An 18,790-nucleotide genomic window follows, 5' to 3' on the forward strand; every position below is an offset into this window, starting at 1 on the left:
GGAAAAAGAGGATTGGGAGGTATCGAGGCAGACAAAATCCAAACTACTGCAGTCTGGTAGAGATGGTAAGAGGGTAGTTGAACTTACGGGTCTGGCATTCATTAGCCACATTCAAGGTGGAACCAGAAATTTGGGAATTGTCTATAATAGATGGTACTAGAGGCCTGGGAGTGAATAAGATTACCTATTGGAGTATGAAGAGAAGAGGGTTTATTGTACTGTAAAATGAATACACATTTTATATGACAAATAGATTTGCTAATTCATTCTTAGAAATTGCTGGCATATCAGGACAATACATGTGTTTTTTTAAAATAAACACCTGTATAGAACTTACTATGTGTCAGGAATTGTTCTAAGAATTTGCAAGTCTGTATGCATGTAATCCTCATAATTCTATTAAGTTGATACTACAGTTATACCCATTTTACAGATGAGGAACCTGAGGCAGAGATTGGATTAAGAAACTTGTGAAGGAGAAATGTAAAACAGGTAGTGAGATAGTCAAACAGGTAGTGAGATAGTCTGTGTTCAAATGAAGAAGTCTGGCATCAGAGTTCTCATGATTAAGACTTCATGTAGTTAAAGAGCTTCCTAGAGAACATGAAGTTTTCATCTCTTTCCCCTCTCCTCAATTCCATAACACTTTCAGATTTTCACCTGCTGCTCTGGATTTGTGGTGGGGTACACATGTGGTTTGGCTCATCTGATACTATGTTTCTGAGATGAAAACTGAGAAGGTAGAACCCCGGAGGTTATTCCAGTTAACTTGGGGAGTGTTCGCCATCAGGAGAAACAGATGCTGTTTAAGTCAGGAAGAAATGAGTGTTCGCTCCAAGGCCTGCTTCAGAAAGCCTCTTTGTTTTATGACTCTGGGTGCAAGCAACCCTTTTAATTTTGTGTCTTGGATTCCAGCCATAGGAGGCCTTCTTTAATGTGGCAGATGGCTGGAGACAGGCAAACCAGGTTTCTACACTCTACATTAAGCTGCCTTCCCTAGAGAGGAGTCTCCTAATTATGTTGCTCTGAAAAAGAGAAGAAAAGATACCTTAAAATGGACACATTAAACCTACACCACGTGTAAACTAACCACCCTCTTAAGCATCTGCAAACATGTGGAGGTCAGGAAACCTTTGAGAATCTGATGAAAGCTATAGGCTTTTTCTGCAGAAAATTTGTATGTAGGTATATACACAAAAATGTGCACATTAATTCCTGGGGGTGGGGTCACGGATTCTCTGATATCCTTCCCTGAAGCTTCAGGGAGTCTGTGGCTGCCAGATTCCTGTGCTTTGAGTGGAGGCAGCTGTCATTCTTTTACTTTTTCCAATACATTATGATCTCAACTTCTGAGTTATGAAAATAAAGGGTCTGTGGATTATAAGGGAAGTGTTTCACACCAGAACACCAAAATTTTACTGGAAAAAAACTCCTTTCAAATATTGGATAAAATTACTTTTCCATATTCTCTGGTCAGCCTGGAAGCTTGGCTCATTCTGTTAAAGACTGACATGAAAGCTCTTCTGACAAACATGATGAACTTTTTCTTTCTGGATTGTGGGGTGTGCCTCTGCACATCATTTCCTTGGAACCTCACTCATCTCAGAACTCCTCAGTTGAGTTCTGGTTTCTGCACTGTTTCCAATATTAAGAATTGTGTGCAGTCGGCAGTCTGTCAATTAAAGAATAACACACAATTCTCAGAATTTGGAAAGGAAGCTTTATTGTTTCCGAGGACTCTGCTGGAGGAGTCATACATACTTCGCCATTTCTTCCTCTGATGTCCATTTGCCATGATTGTCTGAGGAAGGGAGAAAAAGTCTTTGAAGTGGCTACCAGGATCCTTTGCAGATCTCTGGGATGTCATTGACCTATGCTTCTATGGTGGGTGACTCCCAACATCATCACATTCTTCCAATTCTCCCAGTAGGGTATGCAGTAGTCATATAGGCAAAGCTTTCTGAGCTACAGCAAACTATGAAATTAAGATATTTATTAAAGATTTTCAAACCAAAAACAATTTGCCTCAATTACCACACATTTTAAAATAAAAAATACAGAAATATTTGTAAATTATTCCAGTTCTTCATCTTCCATATGTTGTCTCACCTTTCCCAAAAGTTGCCTCCTTCTTAGACCTGAAAAACTCAAGGTGGGAGTAGGTCATGGGCTAAACATTTAGGCTAATTCTCTACATCAGATTGATAATATAAAAGATTATTGAAAAAATTCAAAGGAAAGGATTATTTCTTCCATAAACATCAACCCAACCCAAGAAAAACTATTTGGGATTTAAATCAGGGTTTCTCAACCATAGCAAAACTGACATTTTGGGTTGACTAATTTTTGGTAGAAGGAGGCTGTCCTGTGCATTGTAGGGTGTTCAGGAGTGTCTCTGGCCTCCACTCCCTAGATGCTAGTAGCACCGCCCTCCTAGTTATGACAACCAAGAACATCTTCAAACATTGCCAAATGTCTCCTGGGGGTGCAGTCACCCCTGGTTGAGAATTATAGGCCTAAATTGTACAGAAATGGGTTTCTCTACAAGTAAAGTAAAATTGAGTATTGGAGTTGCTTTTATCTGGTCTTCTCGATCAGGTGAATGGCTGAATGAAAAAAGCAATTTGACTATTTTGATGCCCCACTGACTATGTCGATCTGTTCAGATCATACTGTTCTACATTTGTTCTTAGATCCCATTTGATTGCCAAAAACAGGGACTTCCTTACTTCATTCTTATGGTTCTGGGATGCCTATTCATTTGCTATTTTATAATGTTTTTGACTATATAGATATTTAGTGATCCCTCTGATTTTCTATAGCCTTTGAGGTCTAGGTAATTTCTTAGACCTTCAGAAGGCTGCTGGTTTGGTACTAAAATTTCCAGTCCTCCCTTCTATGTTATCTCTTCCAACTTTAGACCTAAACTGAGCTCAAACAGCAATTTGGAGAGGTTGGAGTCTCTGGTTGATTTGATCAGTATGTGGACACATAACTTAGGAAGCAAAACTGTTGGCTGTGAGATTACATATGTGATTATGAAAAGGAATCTCGTAATCACAAATTCTTCTGACATATGTATAGTGACTGCAAAACAGCAAATAATTTGTTTTGGGAAGGATTTTACTGGCTGTTTGAAGTGAGGAGTATCTCTACCATACAAAATATTTAAACCAAATTGTTATGTCCTATAATGCTCAACAAAGCACTCTGCAAACATCAGTTCTGGAAAAAATAAAAGTATCCTCCAAGGCAGGATTATATGCACTTCTGGGAGTTGTAAACCCATGCAGGCTCCAGAAATATTTGCCTTCCAAGGGCTGGAAACTTCTGAATTAACAACAAATAATCAGTGAGTGTGACAAAGAGTTAAAGTACACAGACTTTACTTTCTCAAAGTTTATGATGTAGTAAAGAAGTTTAAGATGGAGACCTGAAATTGCAAACTGGTGGCCAGTAGGCTAAATCGGGACCATGGATTTGTTTTGTTTGGCTTGCATGTAGCTGGACTCCAGAATGTCTAACAGAGTGAGAGGAAGGGGGCGGGGGTGTGGGGGGGTGGGGGTGTGGCGGTAAGGAGACAGGCAAAGAGAGAGAAAAATAGAAAGAAGTTGCTAAACAGATATAATTGAGATTTTTGCATAAAAATATAAATTTCCAGCTTTGCTTGAAAAATCAGAATATCTGCCAACACTGGGCCCCTATTCCCACATTTCCCTATGGTAACGGTTGGTTGGAATGAAATAGCAGTGACCCCTTTGGTCTCTGGAACTAGACACTAGCTCTCTGGTCTCTTCCCCCACTTCCCCTTCACTCTTTTACTAGGCCTCTGTCACCATTTGAGATGGCCACCCCTAATGCAGAGACTTCTGGATCATTTATTTAGCTTCTTCTCCATTTAAATAAACTTCTAGAGCCTGGAGCAAAATAGCAGCTGAGGCATTTGTGTGTCAGATGAGATGACCCTGGCTCAGGCCATGGAGGTGGCAGTTGAGGTGTGAGAAATGGTCAGATTTAGGATATATTTTGAAGAAAGAGTTAGTAGAATTTCCTGATGGATTGGATCAGGGTGTGAAAGAGGATTCCAAAATGACTCCGATTATGATTTTTACTTATTTTAAAAAGAAAACCTATACTAGAACATTGGAGAGCCAGTATTGACCTTTTAAAATAAAAACAAAAATATTCAAAAGCTTTTTCTTACTAGCGCACTTCAAAGCGGGTTTGCTATGTGGTACCAATATTATATTCTGGGGAATGCTGACAGTTTTGGAAATTTGGAGGAAAAAGCATTGAGAAGAGCTCCAATTACTAAGAAAAGAGAGTCCAGGAGAAGGGGTGGTGTATATAAGCCTATGGATGGCATCTCTGCACCTCAGTGGCCCCACCTGTCCAGGGGCTGGGTCCCCACGGGATCTCCCTCCTCACAAGGAGCTGGAGAGGGAATGTGTCTTGAACAACTGGGGTTGCAATCCAGTGTATGGACAGTCCCACTCCTGGAACTCCAGGGTGGGCACTCGCTCCATTTCCATAGGCCCGCAAGGGTTCCAGGATTGCCCCGTGGGAGGGGTTTCAGTGCTGCATCTAGTAAGAAGCTGTAAGATGCTCAGAAACATGTTTTGAAGCTACTTTGCGCAAAAAGAAGATTCTTCATTCAGATTTGTATTACAAATCAATAAAAGTAGCTAAGTAGTATCTGAAGATGTTTTTGTTTACACTTTATATGTGACAGAAAATCTCCAGTTGTCTGTATCAACGACAATTACTTAATTTTATTACAATGTATGCTGATTTGGTTAGTGGAAGCTACTAGCGGCTACTGTGGTGGTGGTGGGAGCTATCTGACTCCCATTCCCAGGCCTGGCCATCGATGCGAAGGCCTCCAGCTGATCGGAAGTCGGCGCTGGCCGGCGCGGAGCCAGGCGCGCAGGCTTCTTTCAGCCGCTCTGGCAAGGCACCCCTCCCTCCGTCCCGCAGCGGTCACTCGGCCTCTGGCGCGCATGCGCCGACCCCAGCGGGCGTCCTCCCGGGCTCCCTTTCCCTCCCTCCCTCATCCGGGTCCTGGGCGAGCGGGCGCCGTGCGCGTGTCCCGCGGCCGAGCTGCTAATAAAGTTGCAGCGAGGAGAAGCGCAGCGACGGCGTTGGGAGAGCGCGCCCAGCCGGCCCGTGAGTGAGTGAGGGTCCCCGGCACGCGCGGGCTAGCGGAACCAGGGGCTGCGGGCTCTTCCCCGGCGGACTCGGGCCGAGGCGGGGGCGTTCGGCCGCGCACGGAACGGAAACGATCCGGGGCCTGTCGGGCGGGAGGTAGGCCGAGTCCTGGCCTGCCGGGGTCCCGGCTGGCGGACACGGTGCGGCCCAGCGGCTGCGGAGGCCTCGCCGGGGTGTCCTGAGGCGGGGCCGGGGCTGGCCCTTGTCCCAGCCCCGCCGTTACCGCCCAGACTTTGGAGGGAGGCGTCTTGGACGCCTTGGAGGGGACCCCCTGACCCCGCTCTGTCCTGGGGAGCGGTTTGCTTTCCTAACTCGTCTGATGTACCACCCTCGATACACACCCCTGATAGGACTGCGGTTCTCGGCCGGACAGCCTAGGCTGCTGCACTGCGAAGTTGTCCAATGGCTCGATGAATCCGTGCTGCTGTCGCTTTGTGTTTCAAAGATAAGGATCCGCGCTTATCGGTGGGAATTACACTCTGGGCAGTTGTGACCGGCTACTGCAATCAGCTGGTGGTTAGACCTGGTTTCCGCCACTTGCCATGTCAGTTTGCACCACTGCAAGGATTTCTTCTACTTCATGTAAACTCTGTGCTGCAAAGAGAATGCCAAAGCAGCGTCTTTTTGCCTTCATCATATTCAGCCGCTGGCCGGGTCCTATACTTTAATATCAGGGCTTAAATTAATATTCCAGTCTCTTCCCCTCCCCTTTTCCCCTCTCCCCCTTTCAGCTGCTGTTACTACGTGGAGTTTGGAGCCTAAGCTTTGAAAACTCCCATGTGGCGCGCCCGTCTTAATTCTGAGCATGCTCAGTAGGCAAAACAGATTTTTGGTTGCAGAACTCGGGCGAGGATAGTCGGGGTATTTGGACGTTTGCCGGCTTCCTAACAGAATGTTCCGATTCTGGTGGTGATGGCATTGGAGAATGGAGCTTAGGCTGGCCTGTAGGTGAGGAATGGCTGAACACCCTGAGCCAGATCTTTATCTTGATTGTAAAGACAATGTTTCCTGACCAGCTGGAGCTTTGGGGGCGGGGGGGTGGTGTTGCGGGGGGAAGAAGCAATTTTGGCTGCTTGTGCATTTAAATGGGTGTGGTGCTAAGTATATCTTGTTTACCTTATCTTTCTGTGGAAAAGTTTTGATGTCTAGGTTTGTCACATCATGCCTGTTGCCTAGCACTACCAAAAGAGTTCTTATCTAGCAGCAAAGATTGGATAGGTGGAGGTCGTGGCTTGGCCTCACAGAAGTTGAGAGGAAAGGATACTTGGGTTGCGTTTTTTAAAATTCGTATTTAAAACTAGAGTACTTGAATTTCCGCAGAATACCTGAATTGCCCAGAGTGAATTAGTTTTTAATTTTAATTTGAAAGGCAAAAGTTTGAAAACCTTAGTCCCAGTAGGTTTAGTAACCTTCCAAATAACTTACAATTTCTGCTAGATGCCAGTGCAGTAGTGTCCGTTGTGGGGAAAACAGTACCTACACTCAGTGTGACAGTTTCACATTTATTGATCCAAATATCATTATGAAATTAGTGTTCCAAATTCCATAAGGAGCTATCTGCAGATGTGTAACAAATTATTTTAATCTTTTATTCCTTTGGTAACTATTAATATTTTTTTCTCTACGGTGAAAACTGTAAAAATACAAAACTTAGAAGAGACAATTTAACAAAACTTAATCTTCATAAAGGTTGTAGATATTGTGTTTAGATTTATAAAGTTTAATTTTGATGATGATTTGTATGATTGTTCTTATTCATCTTCCTTTCCTTCCCTCTCCACATTGCTGCTCCCTCAGTCTTTTTTACATTGCTGCTGTTAATTTACCCATGTACCTTTGTTAAAAATACCTCATTCATCATTTTGTGCATTCCTTTCAGATCTAGCTGAAATAAGCAAAAAAAGTTAGATTAACCTTCTCAACTGACTTTTCTCTCAGGTTTTAAAGGCATCCACATGATATGGTCTAGTTAAAAGGAGGAAGAGAGCAGCAAACTGGAAAAAAAGAATAAAGTATTTTCGTAGGTTCTGTACAGATCTGGTAGTATTATCTGCGTGTCTGGTTCACTGTGGTAGGCGCCACAGAAATGGGTAGATTGATAATGTGTTGCATTTCTTTCCCCTCTGGCAAAGTCAGCTATTAATTTCAGTGGGAGACAGTGGCAGAATGTTGTTACTAATGAGGTTTGAATCAGATTGTTGTTTACTGTTGGTTATGTAACATGTTGCTGGGAGTATTATTAAAAGTTGCATTCTGTAGCAGAGTAGAGGCAAGTAAATTCTGCTTACCCTCTTCACTGGGTTTTAATTCTTGGCTGAACCTGAAGGCACATTAGACTACAACCATAATTATACCTGGGCAGCCTGTCTGTTTCCTGTTTTCATCATGAACCCAAACATTATGATTTGCAATGATGATCTTTTTTGTCCTTTGCATTGAACGGAGGCAGTGTGTTTTCTCCCTCTACTGAAAACAGATTTGTAACTTGGTCAAATTAAAGATTTTAGTGTTTTGGAAACTAGGCAGTGAAATACCAGTTTTTCATTTCTTAATACAGTAACTTAAATTAAAATACCATCTAAAAAAATCTATTTCATATATATTCTTTGTATTTGTAAATTTTAATATTGCTAGTACTTTGTAGAGTTAAGGAAACTTTTTGTTTATGACATATCAGTGTTTATTATTACCAGATGTATATGTTGGTCTAGGCAATGAGCCACACATCTGGGTGAATTTCAGAGCTGACTTGAGTACACTTGATAATATAGGTGTCTGTTCTCTTGGTTTATCAGTCTTCTCTATTTTTATTTCTAGAGGGTCTATGTTCCTTGTATCTGTCTGTCTCTCTCTGTGTACACTAAGCACAAAGAAGAAGGCAAATAGTTTATTTCTTCAGGTGTTACAAGCAGCTTATATCCTATGGTTTGCCAGTCTACTCATAAGGTCAAAGACATTGAGTAAGATTCCCTTTTATAAGGGATACTAGTAGCCTGAGGAATGATTCTTATCTCTACCAGTCTGGATATTCTAGAGAAAAGAATACCTGGGAAGGTAGGGCCCAAGGAAGCTGGGGTGCAATATAGGGTGCTTTCCCATCAAAACAGATGATGAAGGACCCCTGGAAGCTGACCCGTGTCTTCCCCCTGCCCGACAGAGTCTTGCTCTGTCACCCCGGCTGGAGTCCAGAGGTGTGATCTTGGCTCACCACAACCTCTGCCTTCTGGATTGGAGCAATTTTCCTGCCTCAGCCTCCCAAGTAGCTGGGATTACAGGTGCCCGCCACCACTCACGGCTAATTTTTGTATTTTTAGTAGAGACGGGGTTTTACCATGTTGGCCAGGCTGGTCTTGAACTTCTAACATACTTTGTTTTTTCCAATTCTGAAGTTGATAGAATGATAGTCATTGGAATTTGCAGTTCGTTGGTGGTGTCACACACCATTTACCTGCAACCAGAACTCTGAATCTGAGAAGTACGTTTACTAAATGGGAGGTCAAGATTTAGAACTCTTTTGGAAGAATTGTTAAAAACTAGATTGTTGTTAAGACTAATCTCATAGGCCACTTTCATATTCTAATAGCCTTTGTTGTTTTCCAACTTGGAAAGATGGGGTAATTACAGAGTTCTTAGGTTTTTCATAAATTATCAGCTAGTTCTGGGCTATTTATTTGAGAGTGTCTCTCTCTGTAGCCCAGGCTGGGGTTCAGTAACGTGGTCTTGACTCACTGCAATCCTGCCTCCCGGGTTCAAGCGATTCTCCTGCCTCAGCCTCCGGAGTAGCTGGGATTATGGGCACCCACCACCACATCCAGCTAATTTTTTATATTTTTAGTAGAGATGGGGTTTCACCATGTTGGCCTGGCTGGTCTCGAACTTCTGACCTCAAGTGATCTGCCCGCCATGGCCTCCCAAAGTGCTGCGATTACAGATATGAGCCACTGTGCCTGACTGGGCTCTTTATTTACTTTTGATTTTCTTTTTTTTTTTTTTGCCTTGGGCAGCTAGGTGGGGAAGTTTTTGCCCCAATTCTAGTAGAGTGGTGTTTTCAGTGACTTTTCTTTCTCCTTTTACTGTATCCTAACTTGGTTGAGATGATATTTTGCAAGAAAGAGTTCTTTATTAAGTCAGTTCTGTATGTGCAATACTGTAATTGTAATTCACTTTTGGAAGCTAGTTATTAACATACATTTTGTAAATGGGTTTTGCTCTTGAATTTTTTGGGATCCCCCCCTCATCTCTTCCTATAGCATATACGTAATTTATAGGCTGGTACTCTATAGAAGTTTGAAAATGACTTGACCTGTTAAGATTTTAGCAGGGTTTTTTTTTCTTTCGATATCCATATATGTTGTTTTGTTATACTGAAAATAATATTTAAAAACTAGTGTCCCATTCTCACCTTTTCTCTGAGCATAGCAACTGGAGTCTTGGGAGGAGGCTTACATTTTTCAAATTTAACTATGATCTCAGAATATGGCTGGTGTTTTCAAGGCAAGTTTTGTTTTGTTCAGTTTTGTTTTCATGATGTGTTAGGATCTGCCTAGGATCCTATCTGGTAGGCTGTATAACTTGAGATCTAGTTATTCTGGTTTGTGTGTTCCCAGGAAGAGGGAGTTCTGCAAAAATATTTAAAAGCCAGTCTTCTTCTATTCTTCTTAGTCACATCTTCTGCCCACTTGTCTACTTTACTCATTGACCATTTCTTATTCTTTGGAGTTGAAAGTGTAAGTTAAGTGAATGGTGACACTAGAGCTGAAAATGTAGCCAGAGCCATGTTTATTCCCTTTTCTTCTAAGCAGGGAACTAGAACTCTGGGTGCACATGAGCTATCTGGAGAACATCTTCATAATGCACTGTAATATATGTCGTGTACACAGGTTAGCTCTTTGTGCTCCACAGACATATTTTACAGTCATGATTTGGTATCTGCACTTGATGGTTTTATAATTTAAAGGAAATCGCTACAAAGATTGACCAGCTCTGTGTCTGTTCCTGTGCCTACACGCCTGTACAAGCATACTCAAACACATCTGGTAGCAATGTAGGAAATCTTGCAGGCTCTGTGAGGGTGAGTGATACATTTAGATCAGGCTCTGTTTAATTAGGGGACTTAGGGGAGCAGGTGAAGCTTAAAGAATGATTAAAAACTGGGAAACAAAAGTCTGGCTGTGGGAGATAATAAAGTAGAGAATTCTGTGGGCACAGAGAGAATAGGCAAGAAGATTATGCAGTGAGAAGTATTGGGAATCATGAGTTCAGCTCCTGAAGGGCTTTGAAATCTGCTATGAGAAGTTCTGATGTCTTTGGAAATCGCGAGCCACAGTTGAGGAAAGTGGTGATTTAAATGTTTCTCTGTGAAAATAATTTTGGCGCCCATGTAATTGTATCCTGTCTTTCTTGTAGATGTTCCTGTAAAGAATAGGATTTCTGAATCTAGAAGAGCTGTGAGCAGACATGCTTTTGGTTTCCCTTTCCTCTCTGTGTGCAGTTGTGAATGTGGCTTACAAGTTTTATAGCAGTTGTATACCTGGATCTAGGGATGGTTTGACAGCGGTGGTGGTGGTGGTTATCTACTTGCTGACACTTGGTGAATACTATTGATAATTAGAACCACAAGGGTAAGAGATTTTTAAAGCTTTACCCCCACATCCCCCCTGCCCCCCAAAGTTACCCTTAGGTTGTATGTATGCAAGTGTCTTTCTTCCATTGCAGGGGATCTTGAGCACCTTGGTTCCCAAGCCTGCTGCATGGTCCGAGATTCTTGTTAAAAATGTGGGCGATAAGGCCCTTCTGCCAAGCCTAGTGAATCTGAATTTTGAGGGCTGGTTCTAAGGAATTCGTTTATTTAAAAACCCATGTCCGATTCTTTTGTATAGGTTTGAATTAGAATACGATGGGTTGCGACCCATACGGGCATTTATTTCATGGGATGATGTGCTCAGGAGATTTTTGGCCAATAGTGTTGAGGAAAATTTGGGGAATTGGTTTGCTTGCCTTTTTATTTCAGATTGAAGCAGTCATAGAGATGTTGGAGCAGAAAGTGAAGGAGTCGTTTCTGTGAATTTACTTTAGAAATCTGGATATGAGCTCTGTGTGTGTGTGTGTGTGTGTGTCTTTATGTATGTATGTGTGTCTGTATGTATGTGTGTCTCGGGGAAGGTATTGAAGTCAGTCTGTGTGGGTGTTTGTTATGAAAGTTGGTCAGTATGTAGTACTTCCATGACCTGAGGTAAGAACAGGACCTTTGGGTTATTGATTTAACATGAATTCATTTGAAATAGAAGCCTTGTGAAGCTTAGCAACATTTTATTGTATGGTTAATGTGTATAAAACTTAACCCTGAATCTTCCTTTAGCTTTCTTACCTGCATTTTCCAAATCAGTTGATGTCAAACCCCATTCTTCCAATTGTCCAGACTGATACCTTGGAATCATTGTTAACTCCTTTGTTCTCACACACCCCATGATCTCCTTCATCAGGAAGCTTACTGTCTTTCATATGTCTGCTGCTCACCACCCCACTGCTATCATCCTGGTCTAAGCCATCGTCATCTTTCCTCCGTCCCCTAGATTACTGCATCTCTGAGCTGGTCTCTCTGCTTTTATCATTGCTGTCCATCTCTCCTCCTGCTTATTCTCAACATACCAGCCAGGATTTATTTGTTTATTTATTTTGAGACAGTCTTGCGCTGTCACCCAGGCTGCAGTGCAGTGGCGTGATCTTGGCTCACTGCTACCTTGACCTCCTGGGCTCAAGTGATCCTCCCACCTCAGCCTCCCAAGTAGCTGGGATCACAGGCATGTGCCACTGCACCTGGCTAATTTTTAAATTTATTTTAATTTTTTTTTTTTGTAGAGACGGAGTTTTACTATGTTGCCCAGGCTAGGCTCAAACCCCTGAGCTCAAGTGATCTTCCTGCCTCGGCCTTCCAAAGTACTGGGATTACAGGCATGAGCCACCATGCCTGGCCCAGGATAACTGTTTTTTTTTTTTTTTTTTTTTTTTTGAGACAAAGTCTTGCGCTGTTGGCCAGGCTAGAGTGCAGTGGCTCACTGCAACCTCTGCCTACTGGGCTCAAGCAATTCTCCTTCCTCAGCCTCCCAAGTAGCTGCGATTACAGGCGTGTGCCACCACACCCGGCTAATTTTTGTATTTTTCGTAGAGATGGGGTTTCACCATGTTGGCCAGGCTGGTCTTGAACTCCTGACCTCAGGTAATCTGCCCACCTCGGCCCAGGATAATTCTTTAATAATGTAAGTCGAGAACTATCATGTCTGTTCTCAGAGCTCTCCACTGAGTCCTCAGTTTCGTTAGACTACTGTAAAAGCTAAAGCCTTTATATCCAGCATGGCCATTCTGGCTCTCTGGTACCTCTTTGACCCCATTCCTTACCTTTTCCCCCTTGTAGACTGTATTCTCAGGCTATACTGGTCTTCTAGCTCCTTAAGTATGCCAGACATGCTCCTACCTTAGGATCTTTGCATTGCCTGTTGCCTTTACCTGTAATGGTTTTCCCCCAGATTACATGCCTGTTGGCTCACTCTTTTATATCCTTAAAATTTCAACTCAGTTGGCACTTTCTTGGTGAGACCCAGCCCAGCCACCCTGTTTAAAATTACACCTTTCCTCCAGGACTTCTTGCCCACTTTCCCCTGTTTTAATTTTTCTCTATAGCACTTTTCACCTAACAAACATACCGTTTACTATATCTCGTTGGCCTCCTCCTGCTGGAATATAAGCTAAACGAGGACAAGTGTTTTGGTCCCTTTTATTAACTTCTATATTCCCAGCTCCTAAAATGCTACCTTAATAAATACTCTTTTGGATGAATGACTTGAATGAATTTAACAAGTTACTGTAATGTATGCGGTACTGTTTTTTAAAGATTGTATTCTAGTATGAGAGATAGAAATAAAGTTAATGAACAAATTATTGTGAATCAGTTAATACTGTGATAAAATGAACATAGTATTGGATTAGAGATTAGGGAAAATCTACTTTATATAGGATTACAGGGTGATCAGGGAAGGTATCTGGGATGAGACCTAAAGCTGAGACTTAAATAATGATAGAGCTAAAAATTAGTGGCCAGGGATTAAGAAAAGTGGTATAAGCAGAAAATGGCATTTGTAATATCTGAGGTTCAAAAGACATTCCAGTGTAGGAAGATAAATGCTTTTGAAGAATGAATTCTTACTAATATTTATTGGGAGCAGGAATAATGCTTCTGGAGTTTCATTTCATTGTTTTGAGGAGCAACAACTCATTTGTAGTAAGAGGACACACTGTGAAAAGTGCTAGATACCTGGATTACATGCCCTTCTTTTGTCTCTCTGTATTTCTGTAATAACTTGAGTGTATCTCATTGTGCTTACATATAGGGGTATAGTTTGGTGTCTGTCGTGCTACGTTATTCTGTGAAGGGAGATTCTGTCCTGTTTGCATTTTTGCTATTCCCACTGTTCACTCACATAGTACCGTTGTATGGGACTTAGAAAAAGGCCTTCTCATTTATTTATTCCGTCACCCCTGCCCGGTCCTGATAAACCCCCGCATGTCCTACAGTGTCTGCTAGATAGTAGGTGCTCAATAAGTGTTTGATGATTCATGGCTATTATAGCTGTTGAGTCAGTTAATGCACATGTTCTTAAAGAAGTAGGTGTACTTTATGATAATCATTTCTGTATTTCTGTTGATTTACCTAGAGTCCTATAGTTACGGAAGTATTTGTACCTAGTTTCTGATTTGATTTTTCTTAGTTTCAGCCTCCAAATTTGTATAACCCCAAGTATATTAGAGCGAATTGTTTTGAAGCATGAGTGACTCATGATAATGTGAATCCTCTCTTTAGTAAGGGTTCATAATATGGCTGAGGTATAGCTGCACTTTAGTTTTGAAACCTGTTTTTCCTCTGACTCTACAAGAAATAGGTTTACTTTAAAAAATATAGAATTGGATGAAGCAGAAAGTGAAAAGTACACCTAACCCCACCACCAGAGCTAATATCACATCCCCTTTCTTTCATTAAACAAATATTTATTGAGCATATGTATCACTAGGCTTACAATGATGAGTGAAAACAGATACAGCTCTTCTTGTGGAATTTACATTCTTGTGGGGACAGACTGGAAAGGTAAATGTGAAAACATAGGTGTGGTAAGTGCTACAAAGTAGCAGTATGTGATGCAGTAAGCATGTAAGAGGGGGACTTCTTGCCAGGACGGTTTGGGAAGACTTCCCCAAAGAAGGGATGCTTGAGCTGAAAGAGAGGTGAGGTGTGTGTGTGTTTTGTAATGTGATAGGTTCTTTTGTAATTCATGAGATACCATAATTTTATAAGGTTTTCATTTATGGCTGAGGTACCACTGCATCTCTTTTGATTTACTAGTGACATTCTGTGTTGTTCAATCAGCGGTTGCAGTTTTTCAGAAGAATCAGGGAACCTCACATACATAGGAATTTCTAAATATTAATACCTTGGTTTTCTTTCTAGCTTTGAGGTCATTTCTCTAAGAAATGACAAAATACATCAATAAAAGGGTATTATTAAGTCAAGTCTTCATAAACCAAAGGTATACTTGTGAAAGGCCAAGATAATAGCAGATAATGGGTTCATAGCTGTTAAGTCCCTCCAGTTTCTAGTATAAGAAGTAGCATATATTCCTGTCTGTTTAATTATTGGCTCTCTGTGCTTGGTGTACATTTTTTTAAACTCAATTTTAATGCCCTATTTCTGTTGGCTATCATATGGAAATAAATCTAGGATAAAACTAAGTGATAGGTTAAATGGCATATGAAACTCTTTATAGCACTTGTTCTTTTTTCCATTACTCTCTAAGATCTTACAGAGATTACGGGTAGTGTCTTTTAAGCCTGAGTTCCTAGCATGGAGTATTCCTAACATAACACTAGGCACCCAATAAATTTTGAATAAATCAAATATCTCCTCTGTCTAACATCACAGTTCATCTCTCCAATTAATATGATCCTCAAAATCTATGTATTTATTCCTTTTTTCCTTGAGCTTTTCTCTTCTTCCACTTTCCAGTTATACTGTTCTTTCTGTTCCATGTATGTACTCTAAATACCTCATAAACCAGAGGTATACTATGAAAGGCCAAGATAATAGCAGATAATGGGTTCATTATCTGAGTCTGAAAGTGTTTGATCACTCAGATTTAATTCCATTCATTCATACGGCAGTTTTGATGAAAATTGACTGTCTCACCTAACACAAATTGTCCTGTGGGTTTCCTAATGGGATTTTAGATTTAGATTTTGGAGGATTCTCTGGTTTTCAAGCTAGAAGTGGGAATTTCCCTGAAAGGTTTCATAGACACTGTTCAGTTTAGTTTGTATTTTTCTTTTATGATGCTCATGGTTAGCCCGTTCTGAATTATTGTAACAAGGCTTGGCTTTTAAAGAAAAGGCTGTTTGACACTTAACATTCTGAAAGTTTGGTTTAATATGGCCCTAGTAAGAGCAAAAAAGAGAAAGCAGAATTTGTCTTCTATCCCTGATTATATTATTGAAATAAGACTAACATTTATAAACAACTGTTTTACAATAGGTTTCTATGGAGGTTTATTGCAAAAGAAAACAGCTTGATGATTTAAGTTCTTTGAAGCCTATTGACTTTTTGGTTTTTTTAGTAACTAAATATATTACCTCTTTATATCTTTAGATATATATTAATATGTCTTACTATATTGGTATATATTAATATATATTATTCTCACTGGTGTACTTTAGGATAGGTATGTTAGGTGACTCAAGATGAGGATTACAGAGGTGCAAATAGAATCTGCTCAAAAGCCAGATTGTCCAGGGCATTATTTCACCTATGTGGACTGTCAGATGCATCTTCCCTTGACTTACTAGGGAACTCAGAAGTAAGCAAGCCCTGGAGCACCTGAAAGTGTCAAGGATACAAATCATGTATTCTATGCTAATTGGGTTCTTTTTGAGACAGAAGGAAAGTTCATTTTCTTTAGGTAATTTGTCAAGTTTCTCCAAAAGCAACACTGAGGAATATAGGATAAGCTATGAGAAATATAGAAAGAGAAAAGAAAAAAAAAGAGTTAAAAGAATGAGAACAAAGGAAGGGGGTTGAATGACAGATACTGGTGGCAAGTGATGGGGAACATCAGAAAGGACTTTGAGAGAGGAAAAAAGAAAAAGCCACCGTATTTCTTCTAAGATGTACTTTTGTTTTTTCACCTCATAACATAACAGTAACTGTCGTACAGTTAATGGCGTCTGAGTATTGCTTTTGGCCAGGTGGCAGTTTTGATCTAGTTGTCATTGTACAGGCGTAGCTCTGACTTGCTGTTTCTGTTGCTGTCATTTCAGTCTCAGTGTGGACATTGTTTTAACTTCTCGTGTTGAGTAATTGCCACTTAAAATATTTTCTTAGTTGTTGTTTTCACATCTTCATTTACATGCTCTAGGAACACCAAACAGGCACCAGTATCAAAATTTGCAGGATGGTTGTCAGTGGCTTGAAAGACAGTCCTGGAGCAATGTCAGAACATTCTTTATACTTAACATTGTTGATGGCAGAAGGTTGATACTGTGAAGAAAAATTTTAAGTGATAAGAAAGCATTATGCTGTTTAATTTGCAGCTTTTTCTTCCTTCAGGGTTCATAAAATAATGCAGACTCTTAAAGTACATGACTGTATGTTTGTTGAAATAAAGGAGTCCCCTTTATTGAGTATGCACTGTGTACTGAGTTAAGTGTTTCTCACTTAATTCTCAGAACCTTTTAGGGCTATGGTATTCACGATACAAAATAGGAAGAAATGGAGATTTTGGGTGTAAGTGCTAGATCCAGAATTTGAACCCAAGTTTATTAGGCTTCAAATGAGGTGCTGTAGCTCCTTATCCTGGTAAATAAAATATTACTTTGTGAAAGACATAGACGTTTTTATGCTTAAGATAAAATTGTCTCCCTTCATCCTTCTCCCCAGAAGGTCATATCCTGACTTCCTTTTAGCAGCCTTTACATCTTTAGGTCAACTCCATTCTCCACTGTGTATCGTAGATAGATATGGGCACATTTCAGTTGTTCTATTAATTTGTAACTATTTAGAGTTAGTCTGGATCTGATTTATATTTCAACTGTTTATTATCTAGCTTAGTGCCTTGCCTTTTATAGGCACTCAGTAAATATGTGTTATATAAATAAGGCTATAATAAGTGGGAGCTTAAGTTTAGCACTGGTTATTATGTATATTTGTGCCTCAGTAGACTCTGAAAGCATTTAGAAAAGGAGTATAGAGGACCAAAATTTAGCTGTCCAGTAATCTGTAATGTGTAAAGACTGTAGTTGCTAAATACAGTCTTTTGGGGTTTTTCTCTATTATTGGAATAAGTGTAGAGATGATGTAGAAGTGGGGTGTTAGACACATAGCTGATTTAAATTGAAGATGGGTGTTCTCAGTGTTTCTAAATTTGTTTTATTTAGTGAAAGGCAAAGGGGGCATGAAAAATTAAATCAACTTTTCAGGAAAGAGACTCATAAAATTTTCAGAGGTATTGCAGCTTCACTTGTGGCTTGTGTAGCATGTGCTAATATATGCAAATCAGAGCGTATTTTATTTTTTGTATACATAATGAGAAATTTTTTCATAACTGAGTACTTATGTGAGGATACTAAAGTAAATCTATTGCTGTAACCCAAGCTCTCTGATTGTTTTATTTCAAATTGTGGACCCAAGGTGTTATTTTGAATATGGTATAGTCTGCAGAAAAGACTATAGGACAAAATGCATCCATTATATGGGTACTATAAAGAAGTTTTAATCTCAGTTTAGCAATTTTACTTCTACTATAGGTGGTTTAGTTCCTTCAGAAACCTAGGTGTTAAATATTAAGAAAATACATGAGTGAAATATGATTGCACCATTAAAGGCATTTAAAAAAATCTATATATTGGGGTGAGGGAAGAGCAAATGCTTGTGGTGTTAAATGGAAAATGCAGAATACCAAGTAGTATCATGGTATATCCTGTTATGGGCAGTTGTGGGCAAGACTATATATATGCAGAGGAAACAAATATAAGCATACCATATGTTAATGGTATGATTATAGGTGAGTATACTTAGGAAAAATATTTTTTAAGGAAAAACATTTTTTAAAAAGTGGTACATTTTCTCATCATTTCTGAGATCATTGTGTTCTAGTGATAAGTGTGCTAAAAATATCCTAATGATAATTAGAAAGGCTTTGGAGTAAGACCACCATAAAAAATATGTATTTTTATGCAGTGGTAGTAAGCATATAGATAAACCTTTCATTCCTGCTGATTGACCTAGCACAAACCTGGAAAGGTTGGGTTAAAGTTGATAGGTTGATGACATACATTAAGTGGTATAAAAATAAGTTTGAAAATGCGCAAATTAAGCTGGATTATTCTGGATCTCTTAAACTGTACAATCTTATGATAATATTGAACAATTTCAATGTTTTGGAGAAGTCAAAGGAATATGGAGAACAATTAGAGACCTTTAAGGGAAGAAAATTCCTTGGCAGGCGGCTTTCTTTTTAGGAGGCATTGTGTACAGTGGTTAGGAATA

The 18,790-nt window shown here is 40.1% G+C and overlaps 1 protein-coding gene across 5 annotated transcripts in view; it reads left to right on the forward strand.

Annotated features, from left to right (window-relative positions):
* Positions 1-5,052: 5,052 nt before the first annotated feature.
* The window catches only part of SMAD5 (SMAD family member 5), a 49,185-nt gene continuing 35,447 nt past the window's right edge, over positions 5,053-18,790 (forward strand). For 2 of the 5 annotated variants that reach the window (XR_003730113.2, XM_015140869.3), the window contains exon 1: positions 5,053-5,170. The gene's annotated coding sequence lies outside the window, so the exon portion shown is untranslated. Of the gene's footprint in view, positions 6,157-18,790 lie in introns of all 5 variants that reach the window. The other 3 variants (XR_013418087.1, XM_028849266.2, XM_015140872.3) reach the window with 2 other exon arrangements.

Source organism: Macaca mulatta, chromosome 6 (assembly GCF_049350105.2).
Source record: "Macaca mulatta isolate MMU2019108-1 chromosome 6, T2T-MMU8v2.0, whole genome shotgun sequence".
In the NCBI taxonomy this organism is placed as follows: domain Eukaryota; kingdom Metazoa; phylum Chordata; class Mammalia; order Primates; family Cercopithecidae; genus Macaca; species Macaca mulatta.